The following is a 27,833-nucleotide window of genomic DNA, read 5'->3' on the forward strand; positions in this document are numbered from 1 at the left end:
GCCCCCTAGCCGGCTGGGTGTACGATTGAAAGTGAACGGACCCAATCTTGTAGAAAGTGCTATTGCGCGCAGTTACACAGAGTGATTGGGAGGGCTGGTGGACCATTAGTTGTATAAAGCTTCATTGACTAGTGCTAAGAGCCTGTATTTTGACATAAAAGGGTTCATCATGCCTCCCAAGCGCAACCTGAAACGGAAGGAGAGGGATTCAGAAAATGCACATCTGTTAAAGCTGGTGCTCGCAAAATTGGGCATGGAGGATGATAGTAGCAAGGAGGAACAAGGGGGTGAGGCGCCAGTGTCAGATAGCGAGGAGGTATCTGAGCCTATTCCAGGGGCACGACTGCGGCGAACCATAGTCCCGCCTAAAGCAGCTTTTCCTCCTCTAGTTAAGAAGTCCAGGGGGAATAAGAAGGTGAGGGTGAGCAAGGTCCCAGAAGGCCCCCGCACCTGTTTCCCCAGTAATGCCCGAGCCTAGTGCCCCTGCGGTGCCAGTCCCTAACTTGCCTGATTCAGGGTTTCCAGCGCCACTGGTGCTACCAAATATAGTTCCCATACCTGTGGTACCGGCAGCACCTGTGCTCAGTACAGTCCCCGTCGTGCCCGCACCTGTTCCAGCGGGGCCGGGGCCCAGCACCCCCGCAACCTAATTTGAGCCCCCCTCAGCCAGTCAGTGTGCCACCAGGAGAAGGGTGGGATGACGTCAGCGCTATTTTGGCAGAGATTTGAGGGGGTTTAAAGGCCTTGGCACCTGCTCCTAATCCAACCACCCCTATAGTACCAGGGTTGGTTCCAGTGGTGGCGCCTATGGCTCCTAATCCCCCTACCCCCATAGTACCAGAGGTGGTCCCAGTAATGGGGCCAATCCCGCAGGGGGCGGCACAAGGGGGTAGTCCCTGCTTCATCTGTGCAGGCTGGGGCAGCGGTGGAGGGTGGGCCTGTTGCCACAGCCACCATACTGTCCACCGTAGCGACACTCTTGGCACAATTAGGCGCACCAGGAGTCAGCGTGACGTAGCACCTTGGGCCTTAGCTATAGGCACTGGGGGGTACTAGGCAAATTGAGTAAGCAGGTCGCCCTATTGAGCAAAGCACACAAGAAGGATTTGAGCACGCCTCCCCTGGCGGTGGGTCAAGCGGCCCCCGCGCAACCAACGACAGCAGGGTCCTCTGCAGGTAAGGCAGTGGAGTCCGGAGGCAAAGAGATAGATAAGGGGTGCACACCATCTGGTGGCCATGAGTCCGTTTTATCCAAACCTGGTAAGTTAACGGCGCATGTTACGCCAGAAACGAAGGAAAAAATTTGGAAAGGGAAATATGTGGATATATTTTCCCTGATTAGACCTAAAAGGAGAGAGGTAGAGTCTAAAGAGAAGGAAGGTAAGGAAGGCTCCTTTAGAGACAGGAAACAAAGGGTAGAGGAATCCATTACTAATTGGTTGTTTGGTTTTAATGTATTTTCCATTGTAATGTTAGAGAAGAAGCCAGAATTGGCTGTAGCCTTGATATCTTATGCCAATAAGATTTTGAAAGCACAAACAATGTATGGTGGGGGGGCCTGGTTGGATTACGATAGGGACTTTAGATGGGCCAAAGTCGATGATCCGGACATGGGTTGGGACCAGACAGAAGTAAATGTGTGGTTGGAGAGTGTCAATAATAAATCATCCATGAATCAGCCCTTTCAGACTTCCCAAGGGGGCGCGGGAGACAAAAGGGAGATGTGTTGGGCCTTCCACCGGAAGACGTGCACCTGGCCCCCAGGAGCATGTAAGTTCAAACACGCATGTGCATACTGTGGCCACCCTTCCCATCCCGAGTTCAAATGCATTAAGAAATCCAAAGAGAAAGGGTGAGAGCCTAAGCCCTGTGAGGCTGTTGGACGCTGGACGCTGCCTGAAACGATAACAGCAAAAAACAACAGGGGGCTGGCTCTAATCAGTAAGGCTGAGCCAAAAACTTAACTAACAAAATAGAGGTGCCAGTACTGATGTGAATGGTTCGACAAATCAATAAATGTACAACCAAAACCTGAACAGAAATTCAAGAATGGGAATTGCTATTTAATAGCGTTTTATTCTGAAGAGTTTTGCATGAAATTTATTTCAACATTTAGTTCATAATATAAAAAGGTTTATATAACAGACACATAGGACATTGAAATATTAACCAAGCACTCAATCTTTCATTCAAAATTCACAAGCATATCACAAGCATCCAAAACACACTCACGTCTTTAGAGAAAAAGGGAAATATTGTGCAAATTGTAGACAATTAAGAAAGACACAAAACTGAGAAAAAATTAAACATGGAAAAAACGAAAAACAACCAAGGTCTACAGTTATTTAACCAAAAATATAACAAACTGTTTGTCCGTTGTACATTCCAGTATTTATAACAAATCGATTGAAACTCATTGTAAGTTCATACTACAAGGTAATGTACAATGAAATAGAGCTCCGGGTTAAACCAATTATCTACCCAGATGCTCCAGTAGACCGGTTGGAGAGAGGCCAAAATGTTAGAGAAGAAGCCAGAATTGGCTGTAGCCTTGATATGCTATGCCAATAAGATTTTGAAAGCACAAACAATGTATGGTGGGGGGGCCTGGTTGGATTACGATAGGGACTTTAGATGGGCCAAAGTCGATGATCCGGACTTGGGTTGGGACCAGACAGAAGTAAATGTGTGGTTGGAGAGTGTCAATAATAAATCATCCATGAAGCAGCCCTTTCGGACTTCCCAAGGGGGCGCGGGAGACAAAAGGGGGATGTGTTGGGCCTTCAACCGGAAGACTTGCACCTAGCCCCCAGGAGCATGTAAGTTCAAACACGCATGTGCATACTGTGGCCACCCTTCCCATCCCGAGTTCAAATGCATTAAGAAATCCAAAGAGAAAGGGAGAAAGCCTAAGCCCTGTGAGGCTGTTGGACGATGGACGGTGCCTGAGACGATAGGCAGCTGGGGGGAGAGCATCTCTCTCGCCGCCACCGCCAGGAGTCACTGGGTGCATTCTTCTTGCATCTCCGCTCCGGGACTACATTGCCCGTCAGGCCAAGCAGTGACGCGCCCCACAGACGCAAGCAGAGCGCCGGGATGCGCATTTAACCAGCGCGACCACCGGCAAGAGCAGGGGAGCATACCTGTGAGGCTGTTGGACGCTGGACACTGCCTGAGACGATAGGCTGCCGGGGGAAGAGCATCTCCTCGCCGCCACCGCCAGGAGTCACCGGGTGCATTCTTCTTGCGTCGCCGCTCCGGGACTACATTGCCCGGCAGGCCATGCGTCGGCGTGCCCCACAGACGCAAGCAGAGCGCCGTGAGGCGCATTTAACCAACGCGACCACCGGCAAGAGTGGGGGAGCATACCTGTGAGGCTGTTGGATGCTGGACGCTGCCTGAGACGATAGGCAGCTGGGGGGAGAGCATCTCCTCGCCGCCACCGCCAGGAGTCACCGGGTGAATTCTTCTTGCGTCGCCGCTCCGGGACTACATTGCCCGGAAGGCCAAGCGGCGGCATGCCCCACAGACGCAAGCAGAGCGCCGGGAGGCGCATTTAACCAGCGTGACCACCGGCAAGAGCGGGGGAGTATACCTGTGAGGCTGTTGGACGCTGGACGCTGCCTGAGATGATAGGCAGCTTGGGGGAGAGCATCTCCTCGCCGCCACCGCCAGGAATCACCGGGTGCATTCTTCTTGCGTCCCCGCTTCGGGACTACATTGCCCGGCAGGGCAAACGGCGGCGGGCCCCACAGATGCAAGCAGCGCGGCGGGAGGTGCATTTAACCAGCGTGACCACCGGCAAGAGTGGGGGAGCATACCTATGAGGCTGTTGGACGCTGGACGCTGCCTGAGACGATAGGCAGCTGGAGGGAGAGCATCTCCTTGCCACCACTGCCAAGAGTCACCGGGTGCATTCTTCTCGTGTCGCTGCTCTGGGACTACATTGCCCGGCAGGCCAAGCAGCGGCGCGCCCCACAGATGCAAGCAGAACGCCGGGAGGCGCATTTAACCAGCGTGACCACCACATCGCGGGACGCCGGGCGAAGCCCGGGCAAAGGGCGGGCAGTCTGTGGCAGTCCGGGGCAGAACGAGGCTGGGCTGGGCCACACACCTTAGCAGCTGCAGTTAAGACTTATCCCCCAATTTTCTGTAAGATTGTTACACTTTAGTATTAAGGTAACACTATCGCAATATTCGTATTACATTTGTATTATCCCGAGTGATTCGTGAAAGCTACGGTGTTTTAAGTATTGGTTTTTGTTTTGTTGGTCTTACCCAATTTTTACAATGTCTAAACTTCGTTCCGCTAAAGCTGCTTCAGTATCAGCTACGATGGACAACTATCTAGTTAAAGTAGTAAATAAAATTAACAATGACCGACGAGCCTCACTGGGCTGGGGTAGCCCCCCAGCTTCCCCCATCAATGTCTGTACCTCTCTTGATACTCCGGCGTTAGATAAAAGCTGTAATCAAGGCGTCCAGGCTACTATTAACAATGAAACTATTAGTAAAATACCAGTTTTGCCACCACTAAGCCAGGTTGTGCTAGATGATGATCCCTCTGAGACCTCTCAACGACCTTCCCCGGTGCGCAGAGTAGTAAGGGCTTGCAGGAAGCCACCTAACAAACGGGGGGGGGGCAATAGGAGAATTAAAAAAGTGGATATACCTCCTAAAAATACAGTGGGAACTGAGGCCTCAGAAAAGGAAGGGACGACTACTTTGAATCCTGAGCAATTCAATTTACTGGTTAGCATTATTGAAGCCAAGATGGAAATGATTAAGCATGGGCGAATTTTGCGAATCTCGCGTTCGCGAATTTTGCGGATTTGCGAATTCACAATCCGCAAAATCCGCGAATTCCCGCGAATTTGCTGATTTTTTTTTTGTGTGTTCGCAAGCGTTTCTGCCAGTTCGCGAGGATTTGGTACTAGTTCGCAATTGCGAATTACTTGTCGGCTCGCAACGGTCGCGACTATGTTGTTTCTACGTCTGGTTCATCATCACAGCCTCCCAGCACCCTCTGTTTCACCACTGCCACCCTCTCTTTGACCCATGCCACCCTCTGTTACATCAATGCCACTCTCTGGTTCACTGTAGAAGATGGGGGGGAAAAGCAAGCCCACCTGCCCTCCTTGAACTAACATGAATTAATTTGGGGTTAGTTTATTAACAACACCTGCCCTGCCCCAACTGACAATAATGAATTAGGGGCTAATTAATGTGTCACTGAATTTGAAGTTCCAGCCTGGCACCTGCTTGTCTGCTCCCTTAGCTGTAAATCAGGACCTTTGTGGCATACAGTTAAGGTCAGAGCAGGGTCACACAATAGTTGCAAGCAGGCAACCGAATTCTGGAGGGCCCCCTCAGGAAGCACTACAGGGAATTGTTACAAATAATGAGGTTGACCTTTTGCACCTGCTCATTGCTTTTGCTTTTGCAAAAATCGTTTTTTTCGCGCTATTCGCGGGGCGCGGCGTCGTGCGAAACCGACCGCGGAAGCCGCCAATTCGTGCGAATGAGCTTTATATTTTTTTGCGGCTTGTTGTTTCGCGAGTTTTTTTGCAGTATTCGCGAGCCGCTTGCAGCGCAACACGCGAATTTACCCCAAGGTCGAGTACGGGCGCGGCCATTTTGTTTGCGTGACGTATTTCCGTTTCCGCCCGCTATGTATAATCTCGCGCAGTAAGCGCATTGCGAGTACAAGTTCGCACGAGATCGCGAGGAAAATCTCGTGCGAACTTACTTTCGCGCTCGTGAACGGGCGCCGGCCATCTTGTTTTTCATTCATTTCCTGTGTCTGGGCATGGTGTTTAATCCTCTTGCTATCTTTGCCATCCTTTGCTTGTTTTCAGTTTTTTTTTAACGATTTTGCTTCTTATCTATCCCTCTCTTTTCCTAGCTGTATATTTTTGTCTTTTCTGCTATTTTTCTTTACTTTTAAACTACTTTTTTAAACTCTTTTCTTTTCTTCTTCCCTATCATATTCCTTCTTAATTTTCTACTTCCTACCTTACCTGCCGAGACCATGGTGAAGCCAGGCGCCGTGAAGCTGCCCAGGCACTTGAGGGCGGCAGCGGCGGCGGGGAGGAGGAGTCCTGGACCCAGTGCCAGGACACCATGCGGTCGATTGAGGGGGGAGCAGGTGATGCGACGGGAGATCTTCAGCCCGGAGGAAGTGGGTGCGCTGGTCTACTTCGTCCAGCGCCGCCTGCCCAGGACCATCGCGCGAGGCGGCAGGATCGCGGCCGGCGGCTACAACATCCGGGAGCGCCGGAAGCGGTGGGAGAAGGTGTGCTGGGCCATATCCCACCTCTACGGGGTCCAGCGCACCTACAGCCAGGTCACCCGTCGCTGGACGGACCTCCTGGACCGGGAGCGCGACCTGCTGGACCAGCTCGGCTTGGAGATCCCCGGGCTTGGTGTGTAGTAGTAGCTATTTCATCACTCACTACTATGATGTTTTCTCCTGCTCTGTGTTGTTGTATTGCAAATATTTGTTTTTTACATGGAGCAAGCCAATAATGCCGCTGATGACGATTACATTGTAGTTAAATTATATTTCAAAATCTTCTGTGCATTTCAGGTGCACTGCTCTCCTTCTCAGTGGCGTTGCTACTATGCTTATTTGTTTTCTATTTTGTGGTCTCATTGGCCTGAGTAACTATTATGTATGAGTCTACTTTACAGAACTGCGTAATGCTAGACACTAGGGGGCAGATTACATTTACAAGCCCCTTACGCCACGTTTACGTTGCCTTGCGTGACGCAACAGCGGCGTAAACGTGGCGCATCCCTGCGAGTCATTTACAGCATGACGCATCTAGGGAGATGCGTCACGTTATAAAGCCATGGGCCTGCACCACAATGGGTGCGTTCCTAGTACGCAGGGTGGGCGGTCCGGCGGCTGTGCGCCTTGCAAAATTGCCTGCGTGAAATCTACAAGATTTAACGCAGGCACTTCTGCGACGCTGCTACGTCAATTCAATTCCTTATGCCTGCTTGAAGCAGGCGTAAGGACTGACACAGCATGTTAAGTATTGGGTGGCCCTGAGCATTACTGGAGTTGCATTGCGTTGGCAACGTGACTCCAGAGATGCGCCGCTCTTACGTGACGAGATGCGTCACGCAAGTGCCTACCCTTGCGCCAGGGCGCGCCGCATTGTAAATGAGGCGCATCTGCCGTGTCGCAAGGGTAGTTTTGCGTGACGCATTTGATCTGGCGCATCTCTGGAGATGCGCCAGAACGCGTAAGTAAGTATGCCCCTAAGGGGCAGAATTGCAATTACCGTCGCATCCCTGCAAAGTAGCAGGGATGCACCATTAATTGTGCGGCCCGCTACCACCACCAAACATGGTGCGCCGTATTTGCAATGCGGCGCACCATGGGCCTAAAACGTCACCGAAGCTTTACTGCTGGAGTTGCGTCGCAACGATGGCGCAGCTCCAGCAATGCTCTGGGGTACCCTATCTCCCCAATGCTGGGTCAAGCCGTACGTTTGCTTCAAGCAGGTGCAGGGTTTGTGTGACGCATCATTTTCCTAAAGGTGACTGATTGAAATTTTGTAGATTTCCCTCAGCCACTTTTAGGATGTGTTCCAGCGCAGGAATGCCCTCCCTTGCGCCGGAACGCCCCCTGATGGCGCAGGGCTTTATAACGGGATGCAGCTCCCAAATGCGTCATGTTGTTATAATATTATACACCGCACCATGGCGCCCATTTTTGTTTAGCTGCTGCGTCACAAAAGTCACGCAAGAACGGAGCAAAAGAGCCGCAAGGGGCTTAAATCTGCCCCTTCCTTTGTACCCCTGACAATAAGAAAAATAGTGGCGGTGGATTGATAGTTTGACTATTTAAATGACTGGTAATGTAGCAGGCAACTGTTAGTGTTGTCACTGATCTGACTGAAATCACAATGGAGTTTGTCTGTCACTTTGCTTCTTGCCTGCGGACTGCTGCCTGCCAGTCCTAGGTGAACCTTTCAGTACTTTGTTTAGTGAGTTACGTGACTTTCGAAGTCACAGGTCCGCAAATAAATGAAAACTAACCCTAATCAATATAATTCCGCGGAAATATTTTGTTATTGTTCTTTTGAAATGTTTGATTTGGTTGACATTGACAAGCAACAATCATCCATGTTTTCTGTTCTTTCTTTCATGTTGTACGTCAGCTCCCCCCAGGGGCGAGGGGAGGACACAGGAGCAGCAGGCGGCGGATGCTGTTGAACAGGGCCAGGATCGGGCAGGCGAGGGCTCCTTTGCTGGCCCCAGTAAGTTTTCATTTTAGACTAGTACCTATTTTTCTTAGCGTTCCTCATTTGATTTTTTCAAAATCGTCTTTGATCTTCTTGTAGACTGTATCTAAATTCTTATCCTGCCTCTACTATGACTCCCTGTGGTATTACTCGATTATTCTTATTAGTCTGTCTGTGTAGCTAACTAAGATTGCACGGTTGGCAAAACTCCCATTCTAGTCAGCAATAGCTCTATCAACTTAGTGCAGTCCTCTGGGATTGTCCATAATGTCTTTTGAAGTGTTCTATCTGCTTTGAAAATTCCCAACTATAAAATGTGAATGACCACCAAGAAAGAATAAGATACTACCTTTTGGTTTGGATAGGAGGACAATCCATACCACTACAGTGGCGCGGACAATTCTTCTGCAGAAACAGAACTATGGACAATAAATAGTGCATTGCTTATCAATTATAATAGGCGCTGTTAGAGTTTCCACATACCTCTGTGATAACAGACTTTGAACCCCCAATGTCGTTACTGACTGACTACATAGTGTGGCACAGTCATTTACCTCCCGAATTCATCGATCATTGATCCCCAATGATGATTATTATCCAACGTAGCTGAAGAGTACGGAGTCAGAGTCAAGAAGTGTCAGAGGCACGGACTCATGCTTGCAAAAATTGCAAAACCTTTCGCTCAGTCACTCTAGTCACTCTGGACCAAAAAACACAGAGTCTCTCTAAGTTTAAAAGCTTTATTAAAAGTAAACAAATTTATTAAAATGAAGTCATAATAAAAAAACGAAACGTTTAACTGAGCATGTAAAAGTGGTTAGTGCTGACGATTAATTGAAGACATTTCTTGTGTTCGAGCCGAGCTCTCACCTTGTTTCAACTTGATCTTGTTGTTAGAAGTCCATCTTCTGTCTGTGTGGAAAAAAATGGTGCGTGTTAAAAAGCCAGCCTTCATCAGTTGTGCCAAAAAGTGCTGCATTACATTGTTTTCACATGTCTTCATTCCTAGACCAAATACTAGTGAGTGGTTTATTCTAACATTCTTAAATGTAATTTGTAGGTGGAACATCTGGTGGCGGGGCCAACGCGGAGGTGGTGGTGCTCGACACGGAGGCGGAGGGCAATTCCTCAGGGGAGGATGCGGCGGTTCCAGTGCCGGCTGTTAGAGTTCAGACGGTGGTGGTGGCGGGCAGAGGTAAGCTCTTATATATTCCTTACTTATTGAGATTGAAGACGTGGCTGGGAAGGAAAGAATATGAGATGCATGGCTGGGTGAATGATGAAGCAATGATTGGTGGAAGGACAACAGCCTGGGTGGGTGACACAGAAACTGTATGTGTCCATATACCTGGATCATGCTACTATCTGACTCTTAGATAGCATATGTGTATCTAGAGCAGGGGTACTCATAGTACGGCCCGCGGGCCGGTGGCGGCCCGGCAAGCCTTCCTTGGCGGTGTGCAGACCTTGCAGACAATCACTTCTCCCCCGGCCCCACAGAGCAGAGTGGAGATGCAGGGCCACAAAGAGGTGAAATAGAACAAAGCCTCTGCTCTGTGGGGCCGGGCAAGCAGTGATTGTCAGGGTGGAGATGCAGGGGCGCTACAACAAACAAAGCCTCAATAATATGTTAATGGTCTTTTAAAGACCTGTTAAGTACTTTGGTGTGGCTGTCTGTGTGTGCGCGTTGAGGAAGCTGTCTCAGCCCGGGCTGAAGGCTGACACAGACAGACACACACACAGTGAGATGACAGAGGGGGAGGGAGAGGGAGGGCAGGAGGGAGAGAGAGATGGAGAGGGAGGGCAGGAGGGAGAGCATGAGTGAGAGAGATGTATGTAAATGCTGGGTCTGGTGGCTCAGTGGATGAAGGCATCTGCTGCAGGGACCTGTGTGCAACCTCATGGTCACAAGTTTTCGTTTTGCTTTAGCCCCGCCCCCTCTGACTCCCCCCCACCAGTGCGGCCCTCGGCCACAAACTACACTGTAAATTTAGCCCCTGAGAGAAAGTTTGTGAGTACCCATGATCTAGAGAGAGTAGACGGTCAGTGGATGAACTAAGTGTAACTTTGAAGAGCATGTAACACTGCACCCGCACGTCCGTTCCAGTGTAGGAAAGGCAAGGAAAAGAAGTTTTAATTTTGTCCAAATACTACCATCAATAGTAGCAGTAGTTTGTATTGCAAGCACAGCATAGATCCGGTTATTACGGTGGCCACTCCCTACCTCTCTTAATAAGTTTAGTAGTACTCAGTCATTCATGTGTGGATGTATCACTGGTCACTCAATAAAAAGCAAAGCACCTAAAGTCATCCCATATATAAGCAAAAACATCCCATGTGAAGTGATAGATAATCAGATTATTTATCTTCTTCAATTTTCCATTTCTAGTACTCATTTGCACTGTAGGGTGAAAGTTAAATTAATTAAGCAGTAGCCCTTGTAACAGAGTATTCTCAGTGCCACCGGTAATAGAAAAGTAAGAGCTTCACCACCTGCATGTACTGGACGGGTACAGTAACGCAACGCAAGTCTAGGTCACTCATCATGGCGTGCGTCTCTTTTTCTCGGGTGCAAGTTTACTGCGCTGGCATTATGCCGGCTTGCAGAAGATAACGTACCAATTTTCCTAAACAAGAGACAAGAAGAAGAATAAGACTGGTGTACTTTCATAGTCGACTCCAATGGAAGTCCATAGTGCTCGTAGAATTTGTTCCTTAAACTCCCACTAATGTTAGAGCAAGGATGAAGAAGTGTGAGGTTAGATAGATACTGGCCTCAATAGTTATGTAATGCGCTTGCAAGTTGCTAGTTGTACTGCAACACAAATTTCTGCTGAATGATTGAGTTAATCTTAAAGAGCATTGGTTACAGACTATGTCTTTCTTTCTTCATATAGATGCTCCTTCCAAACGAACAAGGAGGAAGGAGCTGGCTAGAGCGGCCCGGCAACGGAGGATCGATGCCACTGTGGCCGAATATCGGTGGCTGGTGGCCCTGGAGGACGAAGAAAGTGTGCAGTCGACCACAACAACGTCGTCTGCATCGGCCTCCGTGCCCCCACAGGCTGCCACCCAGCACAGTGGTCCACCCAGACTGAGCCGGGCTGCCAAAGCCAAACGACACCGCCGAGCAGCAAGGACAATAGCTTCCTCTCACAGCCGTTGCACCTGCAAGGCAGTGAAGGCACGCCTGCACCGCAGTACCCTGATGGTGTCCCGCCTTCAGCAGGAGCTCCACCACTTTTCAAACGTGTTGGAGGGGCTCCGCGTAGAGCACGCTTTGCTCCGCCAGGAGCATGATGCCCTGGCCCACAAAGTAGACAGCATCCACCCATAGTGTCCCTTGCCCCTTTTTTAGAGACTTTTGGGGGGTGGGAATTGGGAGTTGGGTTTTTGGGGACTTTTGAAGGACAATTGTTGGGGTTAGGGAGGGTCTTGCGGGAGATTATTTTGTTAGGGATATAAATATACTTTTTCAAACTTTATCTGAGCATACCTGTTTTTTACTGCTTGCCTGGTGGGTGGGGGTTTAACAGTGACTTTGTTTTCCTGAAAGTTTAGTTCCATTTTCTTCCTTTAAGTGTAAATGCCCAAATGTTTTCAACACTAAGTGCCTCTCACCGAGTAAGTGAAGTGAATTCAAGAGTCCTAGGACTTTAGTAGTACTACCGTCAGTCTCTCGTCTCTCCTCCTAATACTCCATTATACCCCCAAACCACCAAACGCTTATCTTACCTGTAATTTGTGTTTGAAAGTAGGGCTAGACCCAGGGCTGGCTCCACGGGAAACAGCGAATAAGGTTGGCAATCTTGGTCGGATAAAATTTCCTCATAGCGGTGGTACTAGTGGTGTGACACAGTGGCAGTTGCATGCCTATGAAAAAAAAGAAAATTAAATCTGGTTTGTCCTCCTGAGCAATTCAACGGTACAATAGAGAATATAGCAGGTGACAGAAGTACACTAGAACAGTGCCACATTGTAGCCTAACAAATGGTAAAGTATAACTACTAATTCGGTTGAAGTTCTTTGACATTAGCCATGGGTCTTTGTCAAGCAGAGTAAGAATATATCCTCGGATTTCTTCACCAGCCTGTTGCTATCACCTTATCCTCCCCAGCAAGTGTGTGGATTTATTGCTGTAATTTAGTCACACATCAATCAAAACCACACAGCCCGGGGGAAGAGGGTTAGGGTTTGAAAAATGGATGGGTACGGGGGTTTTTGGGAAAGGTTTTGGGAGACAAGAAAAAATAGCACAGCATGGACAAACAATTGTGAACATAAACAAATCTTTGGGTACAAACCTATCCATCAATCTTTGAAAGTGCATGCACTACTGCATGCATGTCAGTGAAAAGTAAGTAGTACTTTCGACAACTGTGGAAGAAAGAATGCGACAGTACAGGGCGTGTGTGGAAATATTGATAACTATATTCAACATAAGGTCTCTGTATCCAGATACCTGAGAGCCTTGCTGGTCACTATAAATCCATTCACAACACTCAATGGGGTTGGTCTGGAAGGTATAGTAGATAGAAAAGGAGAAATAGCTTTTTTTCTAGGTGTCCCCTCACTCACCAGGGTTGCCCCTTGGTGACATGCTTCATCATTGGGGCCATCCCAGTCCTCTACGGGCTGGGGCGTGCTGCGACTTGCGAATTACGTAGGAGCACTTACAAATGACTATGTGTGGTGCAGATGTGATAGTGGAGTGGACTAAGTGATGTGTTAAGGGATCAATTTAGAAGCAGAGAGAGATCCAAGAAATGCAGTCACAGTCAGAGAAAAAGGCAAGGGATACTGTATCTGTATGTTGTTGTAGTTGTCCTGTTGAAAGTGGTAAGTAAGTTGCCTGCAGAAAAAAAATCCTCTTATTAGCGGCACTCCTCCATTGCAGCAGACGCTTCGTCCATCGATGTTGGTCACCAGAAGACACCCTGTACAAAAAGCACAGCATAGACAAACAATTGAACATAAACAATTCTTTGGGTACAAACCTATCCATCAATCTTTGAAAGTGCATGCACTACTGCATGCATGTCAGTGAAAAGTAAGTAGTACTTTCGACAACTGTGGAAGAAAGAATGCAACAGTACAGGGCGTGTGTGGAAATATTGATAACTATATTCAACATAAGGTCTCTGTAGCCAGATACCTGAGAGCCTTGCTGGTCACTATAAATCCATTCACAACACTTAATGGGGTTGGTCTGGAAGGTATAGTAGATAGAAAAGGAGAAATTGCTTTTTTTCTAGGTGTCCCCTCACTCACCAGGGTTGCCCCTTGGTGACATGCTTCATTGTTGGGGCCATCCCAGTCCTCTACGGGCTGGGGAGTGCTGCGACTTGCGAATTACGTAGGAGCACTTACAAATGACTATGTGTGGTGCAGATGTGATAGTGGAGTGGACTAAGTGATGTGTTAAGGGATCAATTTAGAAGCAGAGAGAGATCCAAGAAATGCAGTCACAGTCAGAGAAAAAGGCAAGGGATACTGTATCTGTATGTTGTTGTAGTTGTCCTGTTGAAAGTGGTAAGTAAGTTGCCTGCAGAAACAAAATCCTCTTATTAGCGGCACTCCTCCATTGCAGCCGACGCTTCGTCCATCGATGTTGGTCAGCAGAAGACACCCTGTCCACTGCCTGCCTGATGCTGAATTGTGGCTCGCTAATGTGAAGCCTGACTCCATCCTTTTTTCCCCATTGCAGAGACTGAAACCCGGCCTGTAATTATTCAACGAAAAACAGGAAGTGATATAATATTACAACACCACTGATAAATAAATATAAGGTATGTAGGCTGTGGAGTGCAAAAAGTCACACTTTGATTTTCCTAGTAGACAGTACAATATTTTTGAAAGTGCGTACTCTGTCTGAGTCACCTTTTGAAGGATAAATAAGTAGGGGTAAATTAATGTAGCGGATCTTTCCCCTCAAGCTAGGTGTACTGTAAACTGTGTTTTAGAACAAAATTAGATCTTCCCAGCAGTGCTCCCACCCAGACCCTTACTAAAGCCAGTCGCAAAAATGTAGAAGACCCCCAATCAAATCTCAAAAAACGAGGCCTAGCAGAAAACTGGTGACAAAACTTACTTTGAAAGTAAAAGTAGGCTGAAGTACCCCCTTACTAATTACCCCTTACCCACCGTGGATTGCATTCAAACCACTTGCAAGCAACCAAGCAAAAGTATCCATAGCCAGCATCGTTCCAAGACTCGAAAACCCCCCCACCCAAACACATGCAATAGAAATACTGCTAACCCTAACGAACCCTAAGTTAAGAATAGTGGCAAAGGCTTTCTTTAACTATGCCAAATCCCCCCTTTCCCACCATGGATTTTCTTCAAATGACTTGCAAGCAAAATTACACATTCTCACGAGTGCTCTAAGACCCCAGAACTCAGTTGCAAAAATCTAGAACACCCCGAAACACATGCAATCCTGCAGCTAGGGCTAACCCTAACAAACCCTAAGTTACAAAAAGTGCCAAAAGGCTTTTCCGCGAGGATTTTGTCCCAACCACTTCTACCCGGTATTAGACCTTCCCAGGAATGCCCCAAGACCCGCCAACCCACCCGCCAAAAAGCATAACACCCCCAAACAGGCCAAAAGCAAAATCTCATACTTGCAATATTTCTCGGCCTTCGGTCCAAACGCGCTGCGTAGCTAGGCCATAAGTCGGGGTTGCCACCACGGATTTCCTGAAAAGCAAATGCAATCAAGATTAGAGTGTCCCAGCAGTGCTCCCAGACCACGAAACTCACCCACAAACAGACGGAACCCCCCCTAAGAGCACCTCAAAGGCAAGCAAGTCATCAAAAACACAAAAACATTTCCGCCTGGGATTTGGTCCAAACCACTTTTATCCGGTATTAGAGCTTCCCAGCAATGGCCCCAGCGCCGTCAACCCAGGAGAAAACGAGTAGAAGACCCCCAAACAGCCAAAGAGCAAAAGTACAAAAATGGGGACTTTGTCAGTTTTTCCCAAATTTCCCAAATCACTCCGCGCGCGCTCTGCAGCTAGGCCCTAACTCCCCTCTGCCACCATGGATTTGCTTCAAACCTCTTGCAAAGTAAAGTATATATAGCCAGCAGTGCGCCCAGACCCCGAAACCCCCCCACAAACACCAGGAAGCCCCCCAAACAGGCCCCCGAAAACGCTACATTGAGCAAAATGTCAGAAATAGCAACAAAAATAAATCGGCCTGGCTTTTGTCCCAGCCACTTCTACCCGGTATTAGACCTTCCCAGGAATGCCCCAAGACCCACCAACCCACCCGCCAAAAAGCATAACACCCCCAAACAGGCCAAAAGCAAAATCTCATACTTGCAATATTTCTCGGCCTTCGGTCCAAACGCGCTGCGTAGCTTGGCCATAAGTCGGGGTTGCCACCACGGATTTCCTGAAAAGCAAATGCAATCAAGATTAGAGTGTCCCAGCAGTGCTCCCAGACCACTAAACTCACCCACAAACAGACGGAACCTCCCCTAAGAGCACCTCAAAGGCAAGCAAGTCATCAAAAACACAAAAAGATTTCCGCCTGGGATTTGGTCCAAACCGCTTTTATCCGGTATTAGAGCTTCCCAGCAATGGCCCCAGCGCCGTCAACTCACCTGCAAAGAGGTAGAACAACACCCCCACACGTGCTGAGTCTTTCTTCATTGGGCGTAAACCAGCCCTCTGGTTTGATGGAAATAGGAGTCTGGAGGAGGAGGATAGAGGAGCATGTTCTTCTGAACTTGTGAACCTGAGGAATGCAGACTGCGGCAACTTCAAATCAATTAGCAAACCAGTGAAGACAGTTCTGCTGATGGGCTTGTTTTTGTGATTATCTGATTAAAGTTTGAAATATATTAACTGTGCACAACAAAGAAAGACAGACACACAGGAATAAAAGTGAATAAGGACGAAAAAGAAAGTTATTGATTCGTTGTCTCATTTTCAGGGCTCGGTATCACGGTCCAGGAATGAGAATAAGGCTTCGTCATCATACTCTGCGAATTCGGGCAGGGTGAGCTCAGTGTCACCTGACAGAGTAGAAATTCCCTCATCTATGTTGCTGGCCACCTCGTCTTCATCCGGCGCGCTTTCTCGTACTCTGAAATCTGGTGGTATGAGGTGCTGATTCATCTTGATCATTGTTAACCTCTCCACATTTTTGGGCGAGAGGCGGCTCCGTTTGGTAGTTACAATGCCACCAGCAGCACTGAAAACACGTTCAGAAGACACGCTTGCGAGTGGGCAAGACAAGTAGTTTAAAGCCAGGTTGGTGAGCTGTGGCCACAATTCTTTTTTCCCATGCCAATACGCCAATGGGTCAGAATTAACATAGACCTCTGTTGAGTCATTCAGATAGTCCTTCACCATCGACTCAAGGTCCTCATCCAAGGTTCCTCCACTTTGCTTAGCTCTTGCTGTGCCTCTGACCTTTTGAGAACCAAACCCACGCAGAGCTAGCCAATCCTCTTCAGCCTCCAATGTTTCTGTTGTGTCTGGTGCAGATGATCCGGTTGCCGGTGTCTTTAACGGCTGAGAGGTCACTTGTGCCACAGCCACAGGTGCAGAAGTGGATTGTTTTGACTGGGGATGGCCTGCTGATGTACTGCCATTTCCTTCAATTTTCAGCCGTTCTATTTCAAACCTCTTGGCTGACAAGGCTAGCCAATGTTTGTACTTTGGAACATGTTCATCATCAAAAGGAAAGAATGCTTGGCCTGCCAGCGCCTTTTTGTAGCGTGGATCCAGAATAGTAGCACAAATGTAATGCTCTTCTGAGGGGATCTTTTTAAGACGTTCATCACCATGTAGGAGCTCTAATAATTTCTCAGCCAGAACAAAAGAGTCTTGGTTTTTTACATCTTTTTCAAACACAGAAGACACCTCCTTCAGTTGGTCCTCCAGCATGTACAACAATGGGATAGCTTTTCCCAAATTACAGTCCTCCTTGCTGACTGCACGCGTGAAGAACTCAAAAGGACGAAGCATGCGTGTCAGGCTTTGAACTATGTTCCATTGCGCCGCACCCATCCTCAGGTCCTCTGTACCCTCTGTCAAGAAATATTGATCGAGTACCGTATACTGCTCATACAGACGCTAAACATGTAGAAGGTTGAGTTCCAAAGTGTTACCACCTCCTGGATGAGTGCTTTCACTGGCATTTGACGTTGATATAGCAGGCTCCTCAGCTGCTTCCGGGCCTTAAAAGAATGGCTGAAATGGTTGCACATTTTTCGGCAGGTGTCCAATACTCTGTACGCTGCACTGCCTTTATTACCCAAGAATTTTTGGACAACCAAGTTTATACAGTGCGCCAAACACGGCACTCTGAAATAGTCACACTGCCTCATGGCCTTAACTATATTGGCGCCATTGTCCGTGGAAACATAACCAACCTGGCGTTTTAGTGGGGACAGCCAGTTAAGGACCTTTGTGTTAAAGACATCCAAAATGTTGTCTGCTGTGTGACGTTTCTCCAAACCAAACATGGCTAGTGTTGCATGTTTCCGAGCAGCTTTAAAAACAATGTCTGAGTCAACACCTGTGTTTAGCTTTGCTTTAGCCCCTGAAAAAGAGACCCAGTGTGCAATGATGCACATGTAATCAGCGCCTGCGCCACTGGTCCACATGTCTGTTGTCAGATGTATAGTGTGAACAGCACTCTTCTGCAAAGCTGCCCCAATCACCTTCAGAACATCTTCATGTAGTGCTGGAACCGCAACTCGGGCAAAATAGAACCGGCTAGGAACCTTCCATTTAGGGCAGAGCGCTGCCACTAATTCTAGAAAACCAACCCCTTCTACAAAAGAAAAAGGGAGAAGGTCCAGAGCTAGCATTTTAGCCAGCTTAGTGTTATACAGACGCGTCAGTGGGTGGTTGCGTTCATATTGCGCTTCTGTAAACGACATCTTTTTAATGTTGCCCTGGACCAAAGATTTACGGGATGATGATGATATCTTCGACCCAGTTACGCTCGCTGATGAACTTTTTCGCAATGGTGTATCACTCTCTCCCACACTCTTAGTGTGGCTCACATGGGGTGTGCTGCTGACAGGGGTACTGGGTGTAAGTGAAGGGTTTGACACGTCTTCTTCCTCCTCGTCATCATCAGATGAAACAGCATTACGTGCAATTCGGGCTTCCTTGATCGCCTGTAGGTGCGCAAACCATTTGACAGCGTGCTTTCTTTCAAGATGACCTCTCTGGCCTCCGGTACCATAGTTGGAACCCAACTTACCACGACTAACTCGAAGCTTACACATGCTACAAATGGCTACGGTTTCATTTTTTGGGCAAACACTAAAGAAGTCCCAAACGGCAGACTTGAAATGTCTTTGGGGGCCGGAGGAGGCGGCGATACTGGTGGTTGTGGTCCTGCTGCTAATGCCAGATGAAGTGGAGGATGTGGATTGCCGAACTTCAGTACGTTTTGCACTTTCACCACCACGAATTGAGGTCGAGGTGGATGGAGGTCCCTTCTGGCGACTAAGAAATATGGAAGCGGTAGGTGTTGGTGTACTAGTTAACTCCAATGATTGTGGTGTTTCTTCCATTGCCTCCTCGTCGACATCATCATCACGCTCAGCAGCTTCTCGGGATAGGGTCAAAATGTCTCTTTGCTGCATGCCCGCTGGGGCTGCAGTGACCTTTATGATGACTGGCTCGTAGTCATCGTGAGAGGCTTCACCAGCAGCAGTATGCGTCACTTCTTGTTGAGCCTCATCACACTCCATAGCTATGAGTTTTTCGACGACCTTCCTTTTACGCTTAGGTATCTTTGTCAGATCATGGTGTGCCTCACTCTCAGGCTGCCGTGGTGGTACCCAATCGTCATCCAGATCATCAGTAGGAGGTGGGCTTGAAGAAGATGTAGACATCCCCCTTGATCTTTTCCTTGCTAGGGATGTGGAAGACAATGAATGATCATCAGGAGGAGTGGCTTCCTCAAATGATACCTCGGTCTGATTGTCAATTTCCTGATGTGCCCCTACTTCGTGAGGGACAACTATTGTGGGAACTTGTTGTGACCCTCCATGCACCTCTGCTTGCGCATCTCCTTGCGCTGCCTCTCCTTCCACATGTAATTGGGCTTGTACTACTTGCACATGTTGTTGTTGCGGCTGTGGTTGTTCAACACTTGTCAGATGAGTTACAACAACCTGTGTTGATTCAGGGACATTGCTGCTACTTTCTTGCGATGAGCCAACATCACTGGTCGATGGTGATTGGAGAAGTACACTGACTGCCTCTGAAGCACTCAAGGGCTTTGACTTAAGTTGGCGTGGTGGTGGAGGCACTGAACCCAATGGAGCGGGGGTGCTGCTCCCAGCTTGGTCCCCAGCAGATCCTGCTGCTGCAGGCGTACTTTTTTTTTTGCTCCCAAAAAACATGGCGGTTGGCACACCAGCCTCCTTGGTAACTTGCTTCTTCTGCTCCTTACTAGCAACTTTCTTGCTAGAGGAGCTACAGAGACCTTTTTTTGGGGCCATCTTCTTCAGAGCAGGTCAGACAGCAGGCCGCAGTTGCACGAATTGTAGAGTTGTCTGAGGCCAGACGTGACGTCGCGTGACATTATGCTGCACACACACATCGCTGCAGGACTTCCTGGCACTGGTGGTTCTCTTGAGTCTTGTGCACCTAAAAACAATGGAAGACAGAGGAACATCAGTTCAGTTATACACCCCAAAAAAATCGAAATAAAACCCAGAAAAATCAGCACAATCCCATTCCATCCATGCCCTCCATGATGTTTAAGTTCAAGACACTCCACAGAAAGACTAGGCCCATGCAAGACTCAATACCCCTGGTGAAAAGGCCACAAGTACAGCCCCAAAAAACGAAAATCACTGAAAAATCAGCACAATCCCAATCCATCCATGCCCTCCATGATGTTTAAATTCAAGACAACCCACAGAAAGACTAGGCCCATGCAAGACTCACTACCCCTGGGCATAAAGGTTGAAAAGTAGGCAAAATGGTTGCAGGCCTAACAACAATGCCTGCATTCAAAATGGCCACTTGCCTCCCAGCACATGGCCAGTGCCTGTAGCAGCACTCAAAATGGCCCCCAGCCACATGGCCTGCCCCTCCCCATGAGCACCCCCAAAAATCGAAAAACACTGCAAAATCAGCACAATCCCATTCCATCCATGCCCTCCATGATGTTTAACTTCAAGACAGCCCACAGAAAGACTAGGCCCATGTTAGCCTCAAATACCCCTGGTGAAAAGGCCACAAGTACAGCCCCAAAAAACGAAAATCACTGAAAAATCAGCACAATCCCATTCCATCCATGCCCTCCATGATGTTTAAGTTCAAGACACCCCACAGAAAGACTAGGCCCATGCTAGACTCAAATACCCCTGGTGAAAAGGCCACAAGTACAGCCCCAAAAAACGAAAATCACTGAAAAATCAGCACAATCCCAATCCATCCATGCCCTCCATGATGTTTAAATTCAAGACAACCCACAGAAAGACTAGGCCCATGCAAGACTCACTACCCCTGGGCATAAAGGTTGAAAAGTAGGCAAAATGGTTGCAGGCCTAACAACAATGCCTGCATTCAAAATGGCCACTTGCCTCCCAGCACATGGCCAGTGCCTGTAGCAGCACTCAAAATGGCCCCCAGCCACATGGCCTGTCCCTCCCCATGAACACCCCCAAAAATCGAAAAACACTGCAAAATCAGCACAATCCCATTCCATCCATGCCCTCCATGATGTTTAACTTCAAGACAGCCCACAGAAAGACTAGGCCCATGCTACACTCAAATACCCCTGGTGAAAAGGCCACAAGTACAGCCCCAAAAAACGAAAATCACTGAAAAATCAGCACAATCCCATTCCATCCATGCCCTCCATGATGTGTAAGTTCAAGACACCCCACAGAAAGACTAGGCCCATGCTAGACTCAAATACCCCTGGTGAAAAGGCCACAAGTACAGCCCCAAAAAACGAAAATCACTGCAAAATCAGCACAATCCCATTCCATCCATGCCCTCCATTATGTTTAAGTTCAAGACACCCCACAGAAAGACTAGGCCCATGCTAGACTCAAATACCCCTGGTGAAAAGGCCACAAGTACAGCCCCAAAAAACGAAAATCACTGAAAAATCAGCATAATCCCAATCCATCCATGCCCTCCATGATGTTTAAATTCAAGACAACCCACAGAAAGACTAGGCCCATGCAAGACTCACTACCCCTGGGCATAAAGGTTGAAAAGTAGGCAAAATGGTTGCAGGCCTAACAACAAAGCCTGCATTCAAAATGGCCACTTGCCTCCCAGCACATGGCCAGGGCCTGTAGCAGCACTCAAAATGGCCCCCAGCCACATGGCCTGTCCCTCCCCATGAACACCCCCAAAAATCGAAAAACACTGCAAAATCAGCACAATCCCATTCCACCCATGCCCTCCATGATGTTTAAGTTCAAGACACCCCACAGAAAGACTAGGCCCATGCTAGACTCAAATACCCCTGGTGAAAAGGCCACAAGTACAGCCCCAAAAAACGAAAATCACTGAAAAATCAGCACAATCCCATTCCATCCATGCCCTCCATGATGTTTAAGTTCAAGACACCCCACAGAAAGACTAGGCCCATGCTAGACTCAAATACCCCTGGTGAAAAGGCCACAAGTACAGCCCCAAAAAACGAAAATCACTGAAAAATCAGCACAATCCCATTCCATCCATGCCCTCCATGATGTTTAAGTTCAAGACAACCCACAGAAAGACTCAGTCCACCCACCACTGAGTACCCCTGGGCAAAAGGCCCAAAAACAGCCCAAAAATCGAAAATTCCAAAATTGTAGTTGCAGCAACTGTAATGCCCCAAACAAACTTACTTGTAAAATTTCTAATCCAACAGTGATCCAAAGAAAGTCAAAAAGGCCTCAAATCCAAATATCCAGCAGCATCCACAAAAAGTAATCCTTCCAGCTCCAGATCCAAATGAAAAGTGACCAGGAGATGGACAAAGCACTGGGAGGAGCCTGCTGGACAGGAACAGGAAGTTGAAGACTGTGGGGCACTTCCTTCCTCCCACCCCCCTCCCCCCCTCCCCCCCTCCCCAAAATGGACTACTCGCTAAAAAAGTGCAGGCAAATGTCAACCTAAGGAGTTATTCAGATAAAAATCATAATTTCAAGAAGGTTTATGCTGCTTGCTGGTGGATTTCTTGTACAGAATTGCGAATTTTATATTTTCGCTTGTGCGAGATTGTTGCTGCTCGCCGCATCTCAAATCTCGCAATTGCGAAGTACCGCGAGACGTGATCTCGCCGTACTCGCGCTGACAAACTCTCGCTGTGCAAGTTGGCAAGCCGCGATGACGTAATCGCGCTCGCCAAATTCCCGCGGGATCACACAGCAAGATCCAAAATGGCGCAGCACTCGCAAAATATCGAGAAAAACAACTCGGCAAACGATGATAAACTCCGCGCGCCGCAAAAATTGTATCACCAACGCCGCGCGCCGCAAAAAAAATCCGCTGCGTGCGAATTTGCGGATTTTGCGGGAAATTCGCAAATCTCGCGGATTGCGAATTTACCGAAAATCCGCAAAATCCGCGAGCGTAACGGATTTTCCGCCCATACTTAGAAATGATTGTTAAACCATTAGTAGCCAAATTAGATCAGGTTTCTAATGAAGTAACCAGATTGGGTGGCCTTCTGAAGACACATGTTACCCTGTCCGAAACCAAGAAGGTCACCAAAACGGGCAACAATATAAGTAATGTAAGTATTATCATCATCATAACCACTTTATTCGATTTTTCAAAAAATCATAAAAGTATGCTATATACAATAAAAACATTTCAACAATTCATAAAATGCATACAGTACATTCAAGTATCATAAAATAGCAATAAAAACATATAAAAAGGTTTCCTCATTTGAAATCCATAATTCATAGTCAATATAATTCAGCTATCCAAAAAACCCCCATGACTGCAATGCAAGTCTCTTCTTCCTACTTCGAAAGGATGCAACAAGAAAACTTGCCACACTATACATTGTTACCGTGATTCCAATAGTAGCAAAAAAAGTAAAGCAGGTTTAGCCTGTATAAATGCTTTCTCTTTCAACAGGGGAACAATAAACTTCCTTCTGGCATCGTGATAGAAAGTGCAGAACAGCATGAAGTGCATAGTATCTTGTGATGAAAAATCATCACATTTACATACAGCCGCATCTTCAGGCTTGGACCACCCAGTTTGTTCACTTAGAACCATGTGGATCTGATTAAACCGGAGCTTTGTTAATAGCCATCTATGGAATGGATTAGTGACAACTGCTAAGTATGGTTGAACGGATAGGCAGGAAATTAACATATAATGGGCCCTGACAGTGGGTTTACTTAGTTGTTTTTCCTCCCGCTCTAGTTCCTTGTATTTAGGGAAGTTAATTTTAACCAAAGTCAGGTCTGCCTTTTTCAGTCCAGAAGGATTGAAAAAGATCTCTGGACGCCCCAGTTCTGTTACTGTCTGCTTGATGTATGCTAACCATTGAATGTCCTTAGCCTTATCTAGGTTTAAGCAGTCCTTAAGTATTTTATGGTTCAAGGTAAGATTAGTGTTAATCCAAACTCTGATCCACAGTAGGATGGGTGCCTTTGCTATAGTGTCGCTGATATATCCCATCCCCAACTCCTGATGAACCGAAAAGGTAGCGGTCGATTGGGGGAGACCCAAAAGGGAATGAAGAAATGTATTTTCCTCCCTTTGGATAGTGTCTCCTTTTATATATCCCCAAAGGCCCGCACCATACCTAGCTTTGCCTTGTAAATAGCTATCAAAGCTTCACATGGTTTCCCCCACAGTCTTCTCGCGAAGCTTAGGATTGCATTAGCGGAGCTTCTTACCGCTTTTGTCTTTGATGTTAGTTGCGGGGACCAGTGTCCCTTGTTGTCAAATACCACCCCAAGGTATGTGAAAACCTTTACACTTGAAATGACTTCCTTGTTGCAATAGAAAGTCTTGGTGGTGTTTTTGCTGGCCCCAATAGCCATTATGTGGGATTTGGAATTATTCACTACTAGATCAAGCAAATTCATGAAAGCCCCAAAGGAGCCAAGCAATCTTTGCAACCCAAGAGGTGTACGTGCTACCAGAGCAGCGTCATCCGCGTATAAGAGTACAGGTATAGGGGTGCCTCCCATACGCGGAATGTCGAGGGACGCAGTTAGCAACCTCTCCTCCAGGGAATTTATGTACAACGTAAAAAGCATGGGGGCCAAGATGCAACCTTGGCGTACACCTCTCCCAGATATAAACCACGCCGTGCATTTGCCCTCCTGTGTCATCCTGATGGTAGCCTTCAGATCTCTATGTAATTCTGATAAAAAATATACCAGGGATGCATCAAGCCCCAGGTTCAATAGCATAGTCCACAGCCTTGACCTGTTAACCAGGGCAAAGGCTGTGGACAGGTCCATGAAACCTAGAAGAATGGAACCTTTGGCTGCCCTCGTATATTTCGACACAATCAGATGTAAGTTTAGGCATTGGTCCTCCGTACCTCTCCCTGACCTAAAGCCATATTGGGCGTTGGATAGGATGTCATTATCCATCGTCCACTGTGTTATTTTGGCTAGGATCACTTTCCCCAAGATCTTAACGGAGGAATCCAATAAAGATATTGGCCTATAACATCTGGGATCACCCCTTTGGCCTTTCTTGAAAATGGGGATGATAGTTGAACAAGACCATGTTTTTGGGAAACCTAGTTCAGAAACTGAATTAAAAACATTTGCAAGTAAAATCGCACAGAACTTGGTGTTGGACTTATACATATCGGAGGGAACCCCATCCGGGCCAGGGGCTTTACTCCTTGCTGTGCCCTCTATCGCAACCTCGATCTCTGCTACTGTAAATCTTAAAGGTGGCAAAGGATGCAAACTAGTTGATAACAAAAACGGCTCCTGTACTTTATTGCTCCCATAAATTTCCTTAAAATGATTTAGCCAGCCTTCCTCCTCAATATTTGTTTCTAGGACAGTGTTCATTGTCGCAGCAAATAAGGGATTATTGATAATTGCCCAGAACTTACTGCCAGATTCATCATCGGCATGTTTTGCGAGTCTGTAATAGCGAATAATAAGGAATCGCTATTACAGACTCGCAAAACGAGATTCATGTAGGAATCGCAAAATAAATTGCAATTCCTACACATTCCTTATTTGCGATTAGCAAATTGCTAATCGCAAATAAGGAATAACTCCCCATTCATTCCTATGGGCCTAAAGGCCCATAGGAATGGATGGGGAGTTATTCCTTATTTGTGATTAGCAATTTGCTAATCGCAAATAAGGATGCAATTTCAAGGATGCTAGGGGTGTCCAAAGGACACCCTGTAGCACCCCTGAAATGTAATCTACATTGGTGTTGCGCACACACATGTCCAAAGGACATGTGTGTGTGCAACATGCAACTTAGAAAAATGCATTTAAAAGCATTTTCTAAGTTTTCGCTATTTACCACGAGGTTTGACCTCGCGGTAAATAGCGGCCCGACATTGCGAATTCGCAATTTATGAATGGGTAATGAATTGCATTTAAGGAATCTCAAATAGAGATTCCTTAAATGTAATTCCTCGCAATTTAGCGAAATCGCATTTACCGATTTTTGCATTTGGTATGATGAATCCCAAATGCAAAAACTGCGCTCGCAAAGGGCCAGATTCTCAGAATCTGGCCCTTTGCGAGCGCAATTAAGCTTCATGAATCTGGCTGTTAGAGCTGTCCTTCATGGTGGCTGATTCCATTAACGAGTCCCAGGCATCTTTCTTGATGGTCTTTTTTCTTTCCCGCAGGGTCGATGCATATTCTTTCCTAAGGTTTGCGACCAACAGCTTGTCCCTAGGCTTATTTATGAGTGCTTTCATTAGTAGACTATGCGCTTTGGAGCAATTCTGGTCAAACCAGCCTAGAACTGGTGCGGCTTTCCGCTTAGTTTTGATTGTCAGTTCCATGGATACCCGTGCACAAATAGCCTCGAATGCTGCTATTACATCGCCCCCAAAGTTTGTCGGGTCTTTACAGATGTTTATTTCCTTAGCCACCTTTTGTTGAATAGTGCTAAAAAAGTCTTCAGGGCACACCTCACTCCATTTCAGTCTCCTTCCTTGATCTTTACTTTTTACATCTATCGCTATCTTAGTAAAGGAGTTTTTGTTCAAGAGGCCGAGGGTCCCATCCAGAACGAGTATAACTGGGTTGTGATCGCTATACCCACTAGGGATGGCATTGTAGGACACAGCATAATTTAACAGCCCCGGTGACAAGAATATATAGTCAATAATTGACTCGCTATCTCGAGCTTTATATGTGACAACTCGATTGCTCTGGTTTAGAAACCCCACCTCAAACAAATCGTTAGATGACAGGAGTTCTTCCATAGCCTCACCCTTGGCACTATGTTCAAAGTGTTGTGGAGTAGTAAGTTCAGGGCCATCATAATCCTTGTACTGGCAATTAAAAGCAAGCAAATGAACATTAAAATCCCCCATCATAATGAACTGAACAAAAGTGGATTGTTTATGCTTATAATCGGTTAGGAATTCTAACAAAGAATAAAGATTAAAATTTTGAGGCCCACCTTACATAGAATTGTAACAATTTATGAAAACCAACTTATCATGATCTGGTAGCAAAATTTCTAGCAGCATAAAGTTATTTGATGGGCTGTCAAGTTCCTTTACTCTACCCACAATATTAACTGAGACTAGGAACATAAGAACACCTTTATCTCTCCCCATTGGTGATCTTTCGGCTGGGACAAAAAAAGATGTATATCCATCAAGCCAAAAAACCTTGTCCTTTGCCCAGGTCTCTTGGAGAGCTATAATGTCATATTCTTTTACCATGTTTAACCATGCTGGATCATCCATTTTCGAACACAACCCTGCAATATTCCAGGTCATCAGTTTTATACAATCCCTTGTAGGTGTTAATGTGCTGATTCTGGATTCTGGGAGCGTGGCAGGTTCTATAGTCATACTAACTCTGTTTTTGCCAGGACTAGCCCCCAGGGAGGTTTCACAATTTAGTCAATCTACTTCCTCTAAATTAACTAAAGGAGTAAATCTGTTAGAAAGGACTAAGTTCTCTCTGGGCTCGTACATGTGTCTATTCCTGACCGGCACCCGTCCCCAGGGTTTCTGGGTAACCCTTGGATGCTCATGAGTGGCATGATTTATAGTTCTCCCACCTTGGTGTTCCTTATTTCCTGTCTGCCTGGTCCGCCCCCCCCCCCGAAAGGCCGGGTCGCCTGCGGGTAAAAAAAGCCCAGGGGCATTGCACGGATGCTAACATCATTTGGGTCTAAGTTTGAGGAATCCCAAAAAAGGCGGCTAGACACATTGGGACTATTAAAGTTCAGTACACTTTTAGATGTTTTTTAGTGTAGCCTACCCAACCCACCCTTCTGCCCATCCTGATGCTATTAGCTATATCCTTCTCTCCGCAGCAATTCTCGTTGCACCATTTCCTGATGTTATGTAACAGTGTTTCGGGAGATTCCACCTCTCCTGCGGCTAAAGGCGGGACATCTACCAGGATTGCTACAAAAGGAGTAG

At 47.1% G+C, this 27,833-nt stretch overlaps 1 pseudogene; it reads left to right on the forward strand.

Annotated features, from left to right (window-relative positions):
* The first annotated feature begins 169 nt into the window (after positions 1-169).
* Positions 170-27,833, forward strand: LOC147673901 (uncharacterized; annotated as a pseudogene).

This window comes from Lissotriton vulgaris, chromosome 12 (genome assembly GCF_964263255.1).
Source record: "Lissotriton vulgaris chromosome 12, aLisVul1.2, whole genome shotgun sequence".
NCBI lineage: Eukaryota > Metazoa > Chordata > Amphibia > Caudata > Salamandridae > Lissotriton > Lissotriton vulgaris.